The sequence below is a fragment of the Jatropha curcas genome, chromosome 10 (assembly GCF_041381405.1).
Source record: "Jatropha curcas cultivar XTBG-Jc1 chromosome 10, XTBG_Jcur_1.0, whole genome shotgun sequence".
NCBI lineage: Eukaryota > Viridiplantae > Streptophyta > Magnoliopsida > Malpighiales > Euphorbiaceae > Jatropha > Jatropha curcas.
This window is the reverse complement of record NC_143160.1, coordinates 20,419,703-20,436,795: the sequence shown is the minus strand read 5'-3', so window position 1 is coordinate 20,436,795 and position 17,093 is coordinate 20,419,703.

The window sequence follows — 17,093 nt, the reverse complement described above, 5'->3', positions numbered from 1 at the left end:
CAAAATTTGGGTATTCACAAGCCCTAGCCTGTGGCCTGCTGAACTGGAATAGACTTTCAAACGACCGCATATACCCAATTCTGACCTCATGTCTAACCAAAGGGGCATTGGGGTCGCACCCTATAATCTTGCAGAATTCCTCAAAGAGAGGACACATTTCCTCCATCATGGCCCCAAATCGAAAAACGTGGGCCTCCGGGTCCCAAAATCTGATGCAGGCCTGAAGAAAACCCCAGTCTATAACCACTCCCCTAAGGGTATCAATAGGAGATAGACCGTACCTCCCCAAGTTGATCTTTTCTACCTTGGACAGACTCTTAGTCCAATTGTGCATGCTGTGGTTATAAAAGGGATTCATTTTTGAAAAAAAAAGGAAGAAGAAGAAACTGACCTTTTTTTCCTAGAGAAAACTGCTTTTTGGCTCAAATTTCGAGAGAGAATGATTGAAGTTTGGAAAAAAAATTGCCTTTTCATAGAAAAACGCGCCCGAAGGTGGCTGCTCCCGCCGGTGGAGGCGGCCGCTACCGCCTTCGGCGGCGGCAGCGCCCGCCGACCGCTCCCCGCCGTCGGAGGGGTTTGCTACCCCCTTGATGGCTCCAGCTGCTGCCCATCCTATTTTTTTGATTTTTTAGGATTCTTCTGTGGTCTCTCGAGCATTTTTTCTGATTAAAGTACAGAAATAATTCCTGGAAGAAATGATAATAAAAGAGTTTTTCACAAAATAATTTTTTTTTGAAAGAAAAAAAATAGAAAATTGAAATTGAAAAAAAATCCCGTTTTTTTTACAAGTCAAAGTGGATAATCATGCATACATATTTTCAGTACTAACCAAGTGCAGGTACAGTCAAAGTACAGTACAGAGATACAGGCAAAATAAAAACAACAGAAAAAAAATCCGGTAACAACAGCATCAGCGATGGGGTCTCCTCCTCCTCTGATCATTGAAGGCCCTCAAAGTCCAGGCCGAAGAAAGCTCCTGCTCCATCCCGAGAATCAACTCCATCATCTGACAGACCAAGCCGTCAGGAACCTGGAAATCATGCAAGAAACACAAGTCAATATTAAATCTTTTACGAATCCTTTTTGTGAAAGATTTATCAGCCATTACCTCATTAATGGAGTCGGAAGGGAGATTCCAACGTTTCACATTAGCCAGGGAAACCTTTCGAAAAGCTAAGGTACCGTCCGGAGTATGATAAGAGATGCTGTACGGAAGATGTAAGTTGGCCAGATATGGGTGAAGAGGCTCAGTAGCATCTGTGACGGCACAGGGAGCCCTGGAAGGACCTGTCGAGCGGCTAGGCCCAGCTCGAGATGGACCCTCAACCGGAGTGGAAGAAGAAGGATCGGTCGTAGGCCTCCTCCTTGGAGTCCTAGTCGAGGGACCCGAAGCCTGAGAAGAATTGGTGTCAAGGGGCTAGGAAGGTGCCGATCTCTGAATACTATCAAGCCGAGATCCAATGGGTTGCATCAAAAAGACTCTGCAGAACTCGGCATAATCTCCCCCCATGATGAACTCCACATGTGGAACACCCTCAGTATGAGCATCGGTGAGTATCATCTGCTTGCCCGCTCGCATGTCCTCGGGAGGGGGATAAGGGACAGAACGACAACCTCTTATCTGAAGGTCTACCCTCTCGCCCAAGTAATATCGTCTCAAGATGGGGTGCGACAGGACAACTCTCCGCCGAGACAAGGCATTCGATCGCTGAAAGTGGGGATCGGCCTGAATCCAACTCTATAGACGGGCAGTCATCGCCCTCACCTCAACCTATGAAAATACAAATGTGTTAATAAATCCTTTTTATTTAACATATTTAAGAATTTCTAAGCACTTACCTGCTCCAGAGTGCAAGTGTCAAAAAAGGTCCTAAGATCCCTCAGCGATTTTTTGCGCCGAATGGTATGAAGGTTTGACCGGTACCATCTCCAAGCCAAAGGTCCCAGTCCCAGCCCAAGATCAGCACGAATGAGCTCCGGGCGGGTATATGGGAATTACTCGAATGCCCAAGTCTGCAAAAAAGAAAACACAAAAAAGAATCAATGAGGAAAAATCAAGAATGACAAACAGAAAGACACAAAAAGGGGAATGTTCTTTACATTACCTCCCAAAAGTAGTAAGTCCCACTGACTTTACAGTGGTGCCGACTCAGATCGCACATGTCATCATACATGCGGCTCAAAATAGCCCCGGCCCAGTCATACTCTTGAAGGTGGGCCAGATCTTCCAAGCTTTTCAAAATGGAAGGGTTGAATTTTTCCTTCCTGTTGGACCAGAAGGTAGAAGCAAAAAGTAGCAGCAATGTGAATCTGGCCACCTGGGTAGCCGTCAGGTCTCCCTGTCTAAATCTAGCATATATGTCAGGGGCTTGGAGGGACAACCAGCGTCTGGAAACGCTCAAAATTGGTGTGGAAGAACTGGGCCCGATAATCCGGGGCAGGTCTATCCCGATCAGCTCCACCATCCGGTCTGGGGAGATCTCTGTCCTCCAGTCATTATATAACTCGATCGCCCGGGTGCCGAAGGGGATCCCAGAGATCACAAAAAGGTCTGTGGGGGTCATGGTCAACTTGCCCTAAGAGAAGTGGAAGGTATTGGTGGTGTCCCACCATCTCTCGGCCAAAGCACCTAGTAATTCTTTGTGGCTGCTCCGACCCACGTCAAAATGCCTCAGGTAGTCCAGATGGGACGGGCTAATAATCGCTCCAACTGGGTTGTTGTGGTTGAATATCTCGACCGGAATTTCGGCCGCGGAGGTCTCACCCACATCCAATTTAATGTAGGGGTCCTAAAAGGTAAAGCAATCTAAGAGTTATTCCTCGGTTCCTTACTAAGGATAATATCTTAGTTCTACCCTAACATACATGCTAATAAAACGGTAAGATGCAAAAAATAATAATAATAATAATAATAATAAAGGAAAAGTAAACTTACCTGGGCATAGATACCAGTCACGGAAGCGTGGGTGTCTGCGTCCGCTGTAAGGTCGGTGTCTAGGGAAATTCCTAAAGACTCCAGAAAATCCTCGTCGCTGCTGTGACCCGAAGAAGTCATGGAGGAAAATGATGAGGAAGTTGAGAGGATTTGAGAGAAACCTTTGAGTTTGAAATTTAAGAATGAATGTAAAAGTGAAACTTTAAGCTATTTATAAGGAAAATAGCCAAAAGGCGGGTCTTCTGGACACGTCCGTTTTCGCCTTCAAAATTTGTTTTTTCAGACAACCACCGACTCCCATAAATCATTTTTATGGTTGTCGGTGGGAGGCAACTGTGAATACTCAAATTTTGAGGCTCAAAAAGCCTGTTTTCCCAGACTGTAAACAGTCCGGCCGGACCGGAGGCCATTTTGAAAGTTCATCGAAAGTATGCCAATATGGTACTTGAAACGTCCGGAAAATTACGAGGATCGCGGAACTGGTCCTAGAATATTTTTTGGAGGTACGAAACTCCCGAAAAATCCTTCGGAACAAAAAACTAGAAAGTGGATAGGTCCACGGAGGCAGCAGCCGCCGTCCAAGGCGGCGGCGCCCGCCCTCTAGCTCAGGTTTTCCCTATAAATACAGCCCTGAGCACTCAGTTTTACTCACTCAGTCTGTGTTGACGGACGCTCTCTTCTCCCCTACGCTCCTTGCGGTTCTTTTACTGCTTTTCTGCATTTAGTGTAGGCTTTTTATTACTCCGCTGTTGTGATATTTGGTCACTTAATTGACTTAATTTTAATTAATATTCCCCAAACGAGGAGCTTAATCTGAAATTTTCAAGCTGAATCTAAGAAGCGGCCGCCGATTAACTCAGGTAATAACGAAACCTTGTCTATTTAATTTCAGCATTTTGTGCATATTTCTCTTCTACTCTAAACTCTAATAACTGCATTCACACCATCGTCATCTTAGCAGCAAACTGCCTTAAGTAAATAAGTTTAGGCTAAAATGTCCGGTTAATCAATAATCGTGGTATTAATGCTAAAACTCCGAACATATTGGCTAAAGTGCCTAGTTAATTAATAACTATGGTGTATTTGCCTTTATTTCGAACAATTCGACTAAAAGTCCAATTAATTAATAATTGTGGCTAAGAGCCTTAATCAACCACGTTTTTGGCAATGAATTGCCTACAGTTTAATCAATCACATTTTTTGGCAACAAATTGCCTACGGTTTAATCAATCGCTTTTGGCAACAAATTGCCTATAATTCAAATAACCATCTTTTTTGGCGACAAATCGCCCAAATAATCACCTTTTCTTTGGCAATAAATTCCCTAAATTACAAAACCCCTTTTGGCACAAATGCCTTAATCATTTTGGCGACAAATCGCCCAACAAAACCCCTTTTGGCAACAAATCACCTAACCATCTTCGGCAACAAATTGCCTAATCAAATATCAACTTTTGGCACAAATGCCTTAATCAACCATTTTGGCAATAAATAGCCCAAACATCAATTTTTGGCAATAAATTGCCCAATCAAGCACCTTTTGGTAACAAATGCCTAAAACAGAAAATCAATCAATCTTTGGCAAAATGCCTAAAAAATGCACGAAGCATACACACACTCATGCATGAAGCATACCCCTTCAAGATGCCTTTGAATAGGCTTTATCGAACTACGTCGGCTTTGATCTCTCATTTGAACGAGAGTACGTAGGCACGTTCGGGATTTAACCCCCAGCGGCAAGTCGAAATCATCAACACACTTTACTGGTCCAATTGCATCTATTTACCTTGCAAAGCATTTACACTTAGGTTAGTTAATCAGCATGACATAGTCTCGGGATCCACCTCGGGTTCATAGATTGTGCCTTAAACTTTGGGATAATTAACCTAGACTTAGGTTAATTAAAATTGGAGTCATTTAGGATTCTTTCTTAGTTTTCCCTTATAAAAATAAACTAGGTGGCGACTTCATAAAACACACACGTGAGCGTACCTTGTTCTAGCATAATTTTGCCTTCGGGGGAGGGTTCACACTGGGAAAGCCAAATCAGCGAAGCAGATTGGGTCCAAAATTACCACCTCCAACTCCTAGGTGTTGATGAGAAGAGATTACAAGCGATCCACCGAACTCAGGTTTACCAGAGGAGAATGGCTAGGCATTTTAATAAGAAGGTCAAAGACCGAAAATTGAAAGAAGGTTGTTTGGTCTTGAAGGAAATTAGACAACCAGTCATAGACCCAGTTCCGTCCTCATTGGGCTGGGCCCTACATTCTAAAGAGAATACTGTCCGGCGGAGCCGTCATTTTGACTGATTTAGATGGTTTGGAGTTCACGAATCCATGTAATTTAGATAATTATAATCATCGCATGATGTAAAAAAGAGCTACATTAGACCTGATTCTCTTTGGAAAAAAGAAATTATGTATCGGAGATATGTAGGCAACCCTCTTTGGGCGCGGTCTAAACATTAATGAAAAAATCATTTCACAATTCATTTTTCTTTGCCAAAAAAAAAGGAAAGAAAAGAGAAAAAGTGCAAAAAAAAAAAAAAAGAAAAACCCGCTAAGTTGAAAACCCGAAAAGGGCGGCTTAGGCAAAAGTTGGGGCCCGCTAAGTGTGAATACCCAAATTTTGAGGCTCAAAGAGCCAGTTTTCCCGGACTGCAAACAGTCCGGCCGGGCCGGAGACCATTCGTAAAGTTCACCGAAAATATGCCAATATGGTACTTGAAACGTCCGGGACGTCGCGAGGATCACGGAACTGGTCCCGAAATATTTTTTGGAGGTCCGGAACTCCCAAAAAAGCCTTCGGAACGGAAAAATAGCAAAACCACCGGCCTCGGTGGCTCGGGTCGCCGGGGTCGCCGGCCCCGGCGGCCCAGGTCGCTGAGCTTCGGCGGCCGGGCCGCCCAACTCGGCGGCCCGGCCGCCGAAACAGTCCGTTTTTGCCTATAAATACAGGCCCGGTGTGACTGAAACCTTTCAACTGACTCAGTCTGTGTTGACGGACGCTCCTTCTCCCCTACGCTCCTTGCGATTCTTTACTGCTTTTCTGCATTTTAGTTTAGCTTTAATTGCTTTCTTGCTTTGTTAAGTGGTCATTAAAATCAAATTAATTAATATTCCCTTAACGAGGAGCTTAACTCTGCCTATTTAATTTTAGCACTTCATGCATGCTTCTCTTCTACTTCTAATAATTCTACAACTGCATAAAATGCATTCACGTCAATCATTAGGCAAATAAATTGCCTCAAGTAATTAAATTTAGGCTAAACGCCCGGTTAACCAATAATCGTGGTGTTAAGCTTAAATCCGACAATATTGGCTAAAAGCCTAGTTAATCAATAACTATGGTGAAATTGCCTTTATTTCGAACATATTCGGTTTAAGTCCAATTAATCAATGATTGTGACTAAAAGGCCTTAATTCAAACACGTTTTTTTCTTGGCAATCAATTGCCTACATTACAATTCAGTTAGTCAATTTTTGGCAAACAAATTGCCTATAAATTAGACTAACCATTTTAGCGACAAATCACTTAAATCAACTCTTTGGCTAAAAACCTTCAAATTAATCAATCTTTTGGCTAAAAGCCTTAAAATCAATCCTTTTGGCGACAATCGCCTAAATAATCATCTTTTGGCAAACAGATTGCCTAAATCAACCTTTTTGGCTAAAAGCCTTCAAATTAATGAATCTTGTGGCTAAAAGCCTTAAATCAATTTCGGCGACAATCACCTAAATCACAACATCTTTTGGCAACAATTTGCCTAAATCATTCTTTTTGGCTAAAAGCCTTGAATCAACAATTTTGGCATCAAATGCCTAAAAATCAATTCTTTGGCAAAATGCCTAAACAAAATGCACAAAGCATACACACACTCATGCATAAAGCATCCCCATTCAAAGCCCTTCAAAGAAGGCCTATCGAACTACGTGGACTTTGATCTTCCATTCAAACGGAAGAACGTAGGCACGTTTGGGATTTAACCCCGAGCGGCAAGTCAAAATCGCATAAACATGTTTCATTGGTCTAATTACATCATTTACCCTGCAAAGCATTCACAGTTTGGCGACTTCACTGGGGACTTTTAATTATGTAATCTTTTTGCATAAAAGTGGACTACAATTGCTGTGTAAACTAACCAGCCCTTCTTTAGGGTTTTATTTTACTATGCGTTGTTTTGCAGGGTACCTTAACATTGAATCAAGTATTCTTTCTTTAAGAATACGGATAAGGAGAATTTGAACTTAATTGTACAATTTAATTAAATCATTTTAAATTGTTGATTTATTTGCACGATTGAGAATCCTTTTCTCCATTGCATAAAAAAAATGAATTTCAAATGAATTTCTTCTCTCTCTATTCAAACTTCTGAGTCTGGATAGCAAGTAGCGCTGATCGGCAGGTCTCATTGATTATGTTGACGGATAGCCAAAGCGTCCTCCCTGTTACCGCAAACCACTCCTAATCCTTTTGGGGGTGGCCCATGGACATGTGTACTGTTGGACCCACGCGAAACTCTTTGTTTCACATGTGGTTAGGTATATCCATGCCCTAGGTTCAAGGGTCCCTTTATAAGCCTATTCTTTATTTGCGTCAAAGCCTATAAAACCTATCCTTTAGGACTGTATGCACCCAATGATGTGAGTCATATCATAAACGGATTATGACGTGATGTTGTGCGCATTCATGACATATCATCACATTAAGAGGAACACAAAACACCCTTCTTTAATCATGCACAGTTGGACAAAGAGTCGATCCATCTCACATCAGTTACCCTGATACACCAACCACCGTACTTAATCCAGCTACCCTTATCCTTATAGGTACCCCCTGTTCAAGTGCCAACATCAGTGCCAGCCACACCCACAGTGCTATCACCAGCTTCACCAGCTACACCAGTCTCACCTGCAACTCGTACAACCTTACCTGCATCAATGGCATCACTCACCGACATCCAAACCCCCATCGAACAACTGGAGGCCAGAATGGAGGCCAGAATGAATGAGGCATTGGCTGCCCAAAGGACTGCCCTGATAGCTGAGCTGGGCAATGGTAATGGAAATGGGGCTTCGGCCGGGGGAAGTGGACCTACTGCCTCCAATCAGGGTCCTGTTGCTGAACCTATAAACCCTGCCCTGAACCTGGATGATATGCCCTCCAAAACTGCTTCTGAGCTGGAAGCTCAGAGAATGAGAGAGAAGCTAGAACTCCTGGAAAGATCTATCACTCCTCTCAAAACCCATAAGGAAGTGGTGGACATGGACTCCTTGTCTTTGTTCCCTGAAGCAAGACTGCCCATAAAATTCAAGATGCCTAACATGGACAAATTTGATGGAACTACTTGTCCTAAAACCCACCTGAAAATGTATGTGGGTGCCCTTAACCCATTTGGATTGAGCAGCGAGCTCCTTGCTCAGTTGTTCCAACAATCCCTGACTGGTGCCACTCTGAGGTGGTTTGTTAGCCTGGATCGGTCTAAGATGAAGACCTGGGAAGACATTTGCAATGCATTTAATTCCCAATACCACTATAATATGGAGGTGGATGTTACTCGAAGGGAACTAGAAACCACCAAGCAAAAGAATAATGAACCCTTTTCCTCGTTCCTTACGAGGTGGAGGGCCAAGGCCGCCCAAATGATTAACCGGCCTTCAGAACAAGAACAGGTAGACATAATAATAAAGAACCTGCAGCCTGTCTACCAGCAACAACTACGAACCCAATATCTACCCACGTTTCAGTCGCTCATTGCCACTGCTACGAAAGTAGAAGATCTGATTCAAATGGGGCAACTGAAAGAAGACTCAGGTACCTCCAAATATAAGAAACCTAGCCAACCTGGCAAATTCCACGAAGTGGCCAGCATCACCCCCACCAACCCTTTACGTGTGGGGAATATGAGAAATGGCAATCAGTCCAGAAGAACTTATACTGATCTCGGGATGCCAATCCTTTTGGTTTTTCGAGAGGCTATAAAGGCCAACTACATCAAGCCTTTGGAAGTAAGGCCACCTCCCAATCCGTTGCCGAGGAACTACAGGGCTGATGAATACTGTGAGTATCATCAGGGATATAGGCATAAGACGGAAGCATGCTGGACACTCAAGAACCGCATCCAGGATCTGGTGGATAACGGTTCAATTATTCCCAGAAGCAAGCCTAACATTAGCACTAACCCCTTACCAAATCACGAGGTAAATGCTATAATGGCTGACCAGGAACTGATCGATCCTTTCGAACTGTTCCTAGAAATGAATAACATCTGTGTCCTGGATCTGAATGACTTAACTGAAGAGGTCGACGCCATCACCAGGATAAAATCCAAAATAAGCCCTACCAGAGGGTAGAGGAGCCAAAGGAGGACTCGGTACTTGCACAGCTAAAAAAGACACAAGCTAAAGTATCAATTTGGGAACTGTTGGCATCATCCTTTCCTCATCGCCAAGCTCTTTGCAAGGCTTTGAGCCAACTTCAGACATCGGTAGAGGTTAGCCCTAAAGTGCTAGTGTCCACCCTCACCCAATCATCTAAAATGCAAAGCATCGGGTTTTCTGATGATGACTTGCCCAAGGAGGGAGGCAGTCACAACAATGCCCTTTACGTCACGGTTCAAACTAGAGACAAAACTGTGCCCATGGTTCTCATTGACAATGGGTCAGCACTAAACGTCTGCCCACTAAGGGTAGCCAGCTGCCTAGGGTTGGAGGAAACGGATTTCACCCCATCTGACTAGATAGTGAAAGCCTATGACAGCACCCTAAGGGAAGTGTTGGGGGTTGCTACACTGAAGTTAACAGTCGGGCCAGCTGTGATGGAAGTCCCATTCCAGGTAATTGATGTACCAACTAGCTTCAACCTGCTTCTGGGCCGACCATGGATACACCACACTAAGGCAGTAGCCTCGTCCTTGCACCAAAAGGTCAAGTTTCCCTATGAGGACAAAGTTATCACCATTCAGGGGGATGACTACAGCCAGCTTAAGAAACCAAAGGGCCAGCCTCTCTTTGAGGTCAACCCTGAAATTGCCAACTTGCCCCTCTCGGGATTTCAGTATGACACTGTGCAGTTCATAGAAGGAAAGACTGCAAACTCTCGAATTCTCTTTGATTTCAGGACGGTACAAATAAACTGCATAGTGCCTTTTATGCTTAAGATGTCCTATTTGCCAGGAATGGTTATGGCAAGGTCCGGGAAGACATATCCCAAACTGCAAGCCTGGGAGTGTCCGGTGAATGAAGGGACCTTTGGACTGGGTTATGAGCCCACTAATGAAGACCGAGCTAAGAGAACCAGAAGAGGAAGGAAGGAAAGTGTACAGATGCGGCCTTACCTTTTGACTTTGAACAGTTACTTCTACAAACCGGGAGAAGCAATTCCTTACTGTGGCTTCTAAGAACCATTTTGCTGCCCGACCGTTAAGAAGATGCTGCCTGGGTTAGAGATATTCTCAGATGTCTGGGGCAACAAGCCCGGAACAATAACCGAACTGGAAACAGAAGACTTCATGCAGCCTAGTCTCTTTGATGAGGTTGCGGTTATCACAGGAAATGATGGGAATCAAGACTTGCTCGACCTGATCAAGCCGAATGAAGGACCTCTCAACAACTGGTACGCCGAGGAGGAGCGCGCTGCTGATAAACCCCCTCCCGAGTCAAACCTAGTACCTAACTCTGTAATCAAGTCCTGTATTGAGTCTGAGTCTGACCCCGAGTCTGAAACCGAGTCAGAGTCCAGTTCTGAGTCGTCTGTGTCGGATCTAGAAGATCCAGATTTCAAATTTGATGTAATTTTTGAAGACGATTTCGCCATAATCAATAAAGGCTTGCAAATTTTTTTACTACCCTGCGTGTCTATCTTTCCAAGCATTTCCAAGCAAAAATGAAAAAGAAATAAACGAAATAAAAAATGAAAAAGAAAAAATGATAATTGGCAAAGAAGAAAATGAACATACATACATTGCATATGACTGTGTGAACAGGGAATAGGTCAGTGAATGTTTGAAGAATTTTGCCGATTGCTTCATGTGGAAGGCAAGTGACATCACGGGAATAGACCCAGCAATAGTGGTGCACAAGATTCCGGTATATCCTGAGGCTAAGCCAGTGAAATAGAATAAGAAGGATGAAGACAGAATGGTCCTTGAAAATTAAGGAAGAAGTTGCCAAGCAACTGGAGAACAAGTTCATAGAACCCATTGCCTACCCGACATGGTTAGCAAACATTGTGCCGATGCTGAAGAAAGATGGCAAAGTCAGAATGTGTGTGGATTACCGGGATTTGAATAAAGCATGTTCGAAGGACGATTTCCCCCTGCCGCATATTGACTTGCTGGTTGACTGAATGGCTGGACACGAGATGGTCTCCTTGACTGATCTCGCTGTCGGGTATAATCAGATAATGATGCATTTGCCGGACAAGGAGAAAACGGCATTCATCACGGAGTGGGGAACCTACTGCTACAGGGTCATGCCCTTTGGGCTCAAAAATGCCGGAGCAACTTATCAAAGAATGGCAACGACCATCTTCCACGACATGATTCATAAAGAAGTAGAAGTGTACGTGGACGATATGGTCGTTAAATCAAAAACAGCTGAAGAACACACAACAGCACTTGAGAAGTTCTTCCTTAGACTTCGAAAGTACAACTTGAAGCTCAACCCGGCAAAATGTCTGTTTGGAGCTACATCCGAAGTATTTCTGGGGCATATGGTCAGTCGGAAGGGCATAGAGATTGACCCTTCGAAAGCCAAAGCTATTCTGGAAATGCCAACACCTCAGACAGAAAAGGAAGTTCGGGGTTTCCTGGGAAGGCTACAGTATATCAGCCGGTTCATCAATCAGTTGGCCGATACTTGTGGTCTGATTTTCAAATTACTCAGGAAAGGAGTAGCAATCAAATGGAATGAGGATTGTCAGAAAGCTTTCGACCAAGTCAAGCAATATCTACTATCCCCGCCAGTTTTACAGTCACCAAGGCTAGGAAAGCCTTTGCTATTGTACCTATCAGTGACGGAAGAAGCAATGGGTGCAATGCTAGCTCAACAAGCAGAAGATACAAGGATAGAAAATGTCGTGTATTACCTTAGCAAGAGGATTCTGGAATATGAGCTAAAATGCAATAAGATAGAGAAGCTGTGTCTGGCACTAGTGTGGGCCTGTACAAAGCTGCAGCACTACCTCTCGTCTTACACTACATATGTCATCTCTGAATCGAAACCCTTGAAATTCCTTATGAAGAGGCCGGTTCTTGACTGTAAGATGGCAAAGTGGGTGTCAGTGCTCGCAGCTTATGACTTAAAATTTGTACAGCGGAAGGCAGTGAAAGGCGGAGCCTTGGCTGATCAGTTAGCAGAATTACCGGTCGAAGACCAAATGCAGGAGGTAGAATTTCCTGATGATGACTTGTTGAGCTTGGAAAGTGAAGTCTGGGAGATGTACTTCGATGGAGCTTCAAACTACCATGGAAATGGGGTTGGAGTCGTATTCAAAACTCCTTGTGGAGAATACGTCCCAATCGCAGTCAAACTAGATTTTGATTGCACTAACAATGAAGCCGAGTATGAAGCTTGCATAAAGGGGTTAGAAGCGGCCCTGGAAAAAGAGATAAAAGTCCTTAGAGTTTTCGGAGATTCCAATCTGATAGTCTCTCAAGCTCTAAGGAAATGGAAAATTAAGGAAGAGCGTTTGGTTCCTTACCTGCAACGCTTGGATGAATTGGCTCAGCAGTTTGAAGAATTATCCTTCCACTACTTGCCGCGAGCCAAAAATCAGTTTGTTGATGCTCTAGCTACCTTAGCCTCCATGGTTAATGTAGGGGGAGACCAAGTCATTCGACCTCTGACAGTTCGGCTCCAGAAACAGCCAGCACATGTCATGAATCTAGTCGATGACAAGCCCTGGTTTTGGGATATACAGAATTATCTTCAGTATGAAGCATACCCGGAGGGGTCCAGTAAGACTGATTAATGGACATTGAGACAGTTAGCATCTGGATATTTCCTTACTGGGGGAGTTCTATATAAGAGAAGTTGGAATGGCTTGCACCTAAGGTGCGTGGATGAGGGAGAAGCTCAAACCATCATGGATTCCTTACATAATGGGGAGTCCGGTCCACACATGCACGGGATAGCTCTGGCTCGAAAAATTATGAACCTGGGTTATTACTGGTCAACCATGAATACAGATTGCGTGAGGCACGCGCAGAAGTTCCATGAGTGTCAGATCTTTGCTAAGCTACAAAAGCAGCCTCCGGTCAATCTAAATCCCATTGCTTCACCATGGCCTTTCGCAACTTGGGGCATAGACGTGATCGGAAAGATCCATCCAAAGGCTTCCAATGGCCATCAATTCATCCTGGTCGCTGTTGATTATTTCACTAAGTGGATTGAGGCAGCTTCTTATTCGGTCTTAAATGCCAAGAAGGCAGCACAGTTCGTTCGTACCAACATCCTTTGTCGGTACGGAATGCCATTCGAGATCATAACAGATAACGGGTCTCATTTTCAAAGCGAATTTTCGGACCTACTGAAGCAAAAGAAAATTCAGCACCACAAGTCTTCACCCTATCATCCACAAACAAATGGGGCAGTAGAGGCTGCAAACAAGGCTATAAAAGTCATTTTGCAGAAGACGGTTCAAAAGCATAGAGCTTGGCACGAACAATTAACAAATGCCTTGTGGGGATACAGAACTTCAATTAGAACGCCTACTGGGGCAACCCCGTATTCCTTAGTATATGGTATGGAAGCAGTGTTGCCTATTGAGCTGGAAGTTCAGTCGGCGAGAATTATCCGGGAAAGCCAGATCAGCGAAGCAGATTGGGCTGAGAATTATCATTTGCAACTCTTGGGTATGGATGAAAAGCGACTGCGAGCAATCCACCAAACTCAAGTTTATCAAAGAAGAATGGCGGGACATTTTAATAAGAAGGTCAAAGACCAGAAACTGGAAGAAGGTTGCTTGGTCTTGAAGGAAATTAGATAGCCAATCATAGACCCACGTGGGAAGTTTCGTCCTCATTGGGCTGGACCCTATGTGTTGAAGAAGATACTGTCTGGCGGAGCCGTTATTTTGACTGATTTTGATGGTTTGGAATTCACAAATCCATGTAATTTGGATCAGTTAAAAAGATATTTTGTGTAATTGTAATCATTTGCATAATGTAAAAAGAGCTACATTAGACCTGATTCTCCTCGGAAAAAAAGAAATTATATATCGGAGATATGTAGGCAGGCCTCATTGGGCGCGGTCTAAACATCAATAAAAAAATCATTTCATAATTTCATTCTTCTTTGCCAAATAAAAAAGAAAAAAAAAAGAAAGAAAAAACCCGCTAAGTCGAAAACCCGAAAGGGCGGCTTAGGCAAAAGTAAGGGCCCGCTAAGCTGAAAACCCAAAAAGGGCGGCTTAGGCAAAAATGGGTAGCTCGTTAAGTCGAAAACCCGAAAAGGGCGGCTTAGGCAAAAATCAGAGCTTGAATGAATAAAGTTGGAAAATGCTTGGAAAGCTAAATGATATTCTCAATTTAAGCTAAAAAGTCAAATCTCATTCCAATAGCAGCCCAAAGTCAGGCGGAAAGCAAAAAGTCCAAATAAATAATAAAGTCTAAACCAGAGTCTCAAATAAAAGCCAAAAAGGCAAAACATCCAAAGTCCAAAGCCAAAACAAAAGTCAAAAAAAAAAAAACAACAATAAAGTCCAAAAGCCTATAGGAGTCTAGGTGGCTCGTCTCCTCCGTGGAGCAACATCCTCTGAGTCATCCCTAGCTGTTAAACTCTGTCCAACCTCGCCTGTCCGAGGAGCCAGCACAATCTCCTCACCAGTCCCAACCTCATCATCAGCGTCAGCCTGAACCCAACCTTCGAGTACACTCAGCAGTGCAGTCCTCCTTGGTCTCTCAATCGGCCAGACAGCAGTAATGAACCAAGCCCGATACTCAGCAGAAGTCTGAACACTGGCAGGATTAGGTAAAGGCCTAACCATATGATGATCTCTAACCCAAGCCCTAAGGACGGCTCGAGTAACACCTGGGGTAATGGCTGAATCAGCTGAAAAGTCATCCATAATCGGAACAGTCTGATCCATCCCCATTTGCCTCAAAACGCGCGAAGCGCAGTACCAAGTACAGTGTGTGAGGCCTAAAAGGTAAACCCGAGAATGACGAGAGCTGACCTGAATAAAGCGGGTGATGTTGTACCAGGAGATGAACCACAGTATCTCATTTGGATCCAACTCAATCAGCCATGAAGTCCATGCATCAGTAGATGGGTGTGTGATCAAAATCCTCCGCATACGATACTGAGTGGGATTATAGGGCAAGAGAGTAGGAGTAGCAACCACTTGAAGGTGGTCCTTCAACCAGACCTGAGTAATGGATTCTTTCTATTACAAGGAAATAAAGTAAAAAAGATAAGAAAATGAGGAAAGATAACAAGGGGAAATACCTGGAGAATGATAGGAGAGACTGTCCAGTCATCGAACCCTAAAGCAGCCCTGTCAAGACTCTTAATAGTCTCGGCCAGCATAATGCCGCCAATATAGCCTATATCCTCCATTTGCCGAACCATGGGGCAAAGACGCAAATCCCCAAAGCTTGGGTCCTGGTTAAATAAGAAGCCAGCCAATAAACAGAAAACCAAGGCCTGCATCCTCAGCCTCATCCGGTCTGGGTCATCTGGGCAAGCCTCTGAGAATTCGTCAATCAGGGGCAGCAAGATTGCTTTCTGGTCATCGACGATCATAGCCCTAGCTTGGGGTCGGCTGAACTGAAACAGGGTTTCAAACGACCTAACATACCTGATTTTTACCTCATGCTTGACCAAAGGGGCATTGGGGTCACACCCTATAATAGCACAAAACTCCTCAAAAAGAGGGCACATCTCCTCCATCATGGCCCCAAACCGGAAAACATGGGCTTCAGGGTCCCAAAGTCTAATACAAGCCCGTAAAAAATCCCAATCAACTATTACACCCCTAAGAGTAATAACAGGAGAAAGACCGTACCTCCCCAAATTGATCTTTTCAACTTTGGAGAGACTCCTAGTCCAGCTGTGCATGCTATGGTTGTAGAAGGGATTCATTGTTTTTTTTATTTATTTTATTTCTTTTTTTTTTCTCCTTTTGTTTATTAAAAAAAATAAATAAATATAATAGAAAAAATAGAAAAAAAAAGAAGAGAGAAGAAACTGACCGGGAACTGCTTTTTTTAGCACAATTTTCGAGAAAATAAGTGAGTGAAAGAAGAAAAGGGCCAAAGGCGGCTTTTATAGAGAAAAAGCACGCCCGCAGGCGGCCCAGCCGCCAGAGCCGGCGGCCACCGCCAAAAAAAAAAAGTTTTTTTTTACATACATATATATATGTATATAATTTCCAGTACAAAAAAAAAGGGGAAAAAATGTTCTTTTTTTTAAAAAAATGTATATATTTTCCATAAAATGGGCGGAAATAAAATCCTATTTTCTTTCATATTTGATAACCATGCATACATATTTTCAGTACTAACCAAAGTGCAGGTACGAATAAAGTTCAGTACAGAAAATACAGTAAGAGAAAAACAAAGGAAAGCTGGAAAATCTAGCAACTATCAGCGGCGGGGCCTCCTCCTCCTCTGATCATCAAAGGCTCTCTGAGTCTAGGCCGCAGCTAGTTCTTGCTGCATCCCGAGAACCAGCTCCATCATCTGAGTGACCAACCCGACAGGAACCTGGAAATCATACAAAGGAAAATACAAGTCAATCTCAAATCTCTTATGAATCCTTTTTGTGAGAGAGATGACAGGCTTTACCTCAGTGATGTCCTCGGAAGGAAGAGTCGGGCGATCCACACCCTCTAGGGAGACTTCTCGAAGAGCTGGAGGGCTGTCAGGGACAAAGTAAGAAATACTGTATGGTAGACGTAGATTGGCCAGGTCTGGGTGAAGTGGCCCGGTAGCCTCCAAAATAGCCCGGGGAGCCCTGAAAGGACCTGTCGATCGGCTAGGCCCGGCCTGCGACGGACCCCCAACTGGAGTGGAAGAAGTGGGATCGGTCATGGGCCTCCTCCTTGGAGTCCTAGTCGAGGGACTCGAAGCCCGAGAAGAACGGGTGCCAAGTGGCTGAGAAGGAACCGGCCCCTGGAAATTATCAAGCCGAGATCCAATGGGTGGCATCAA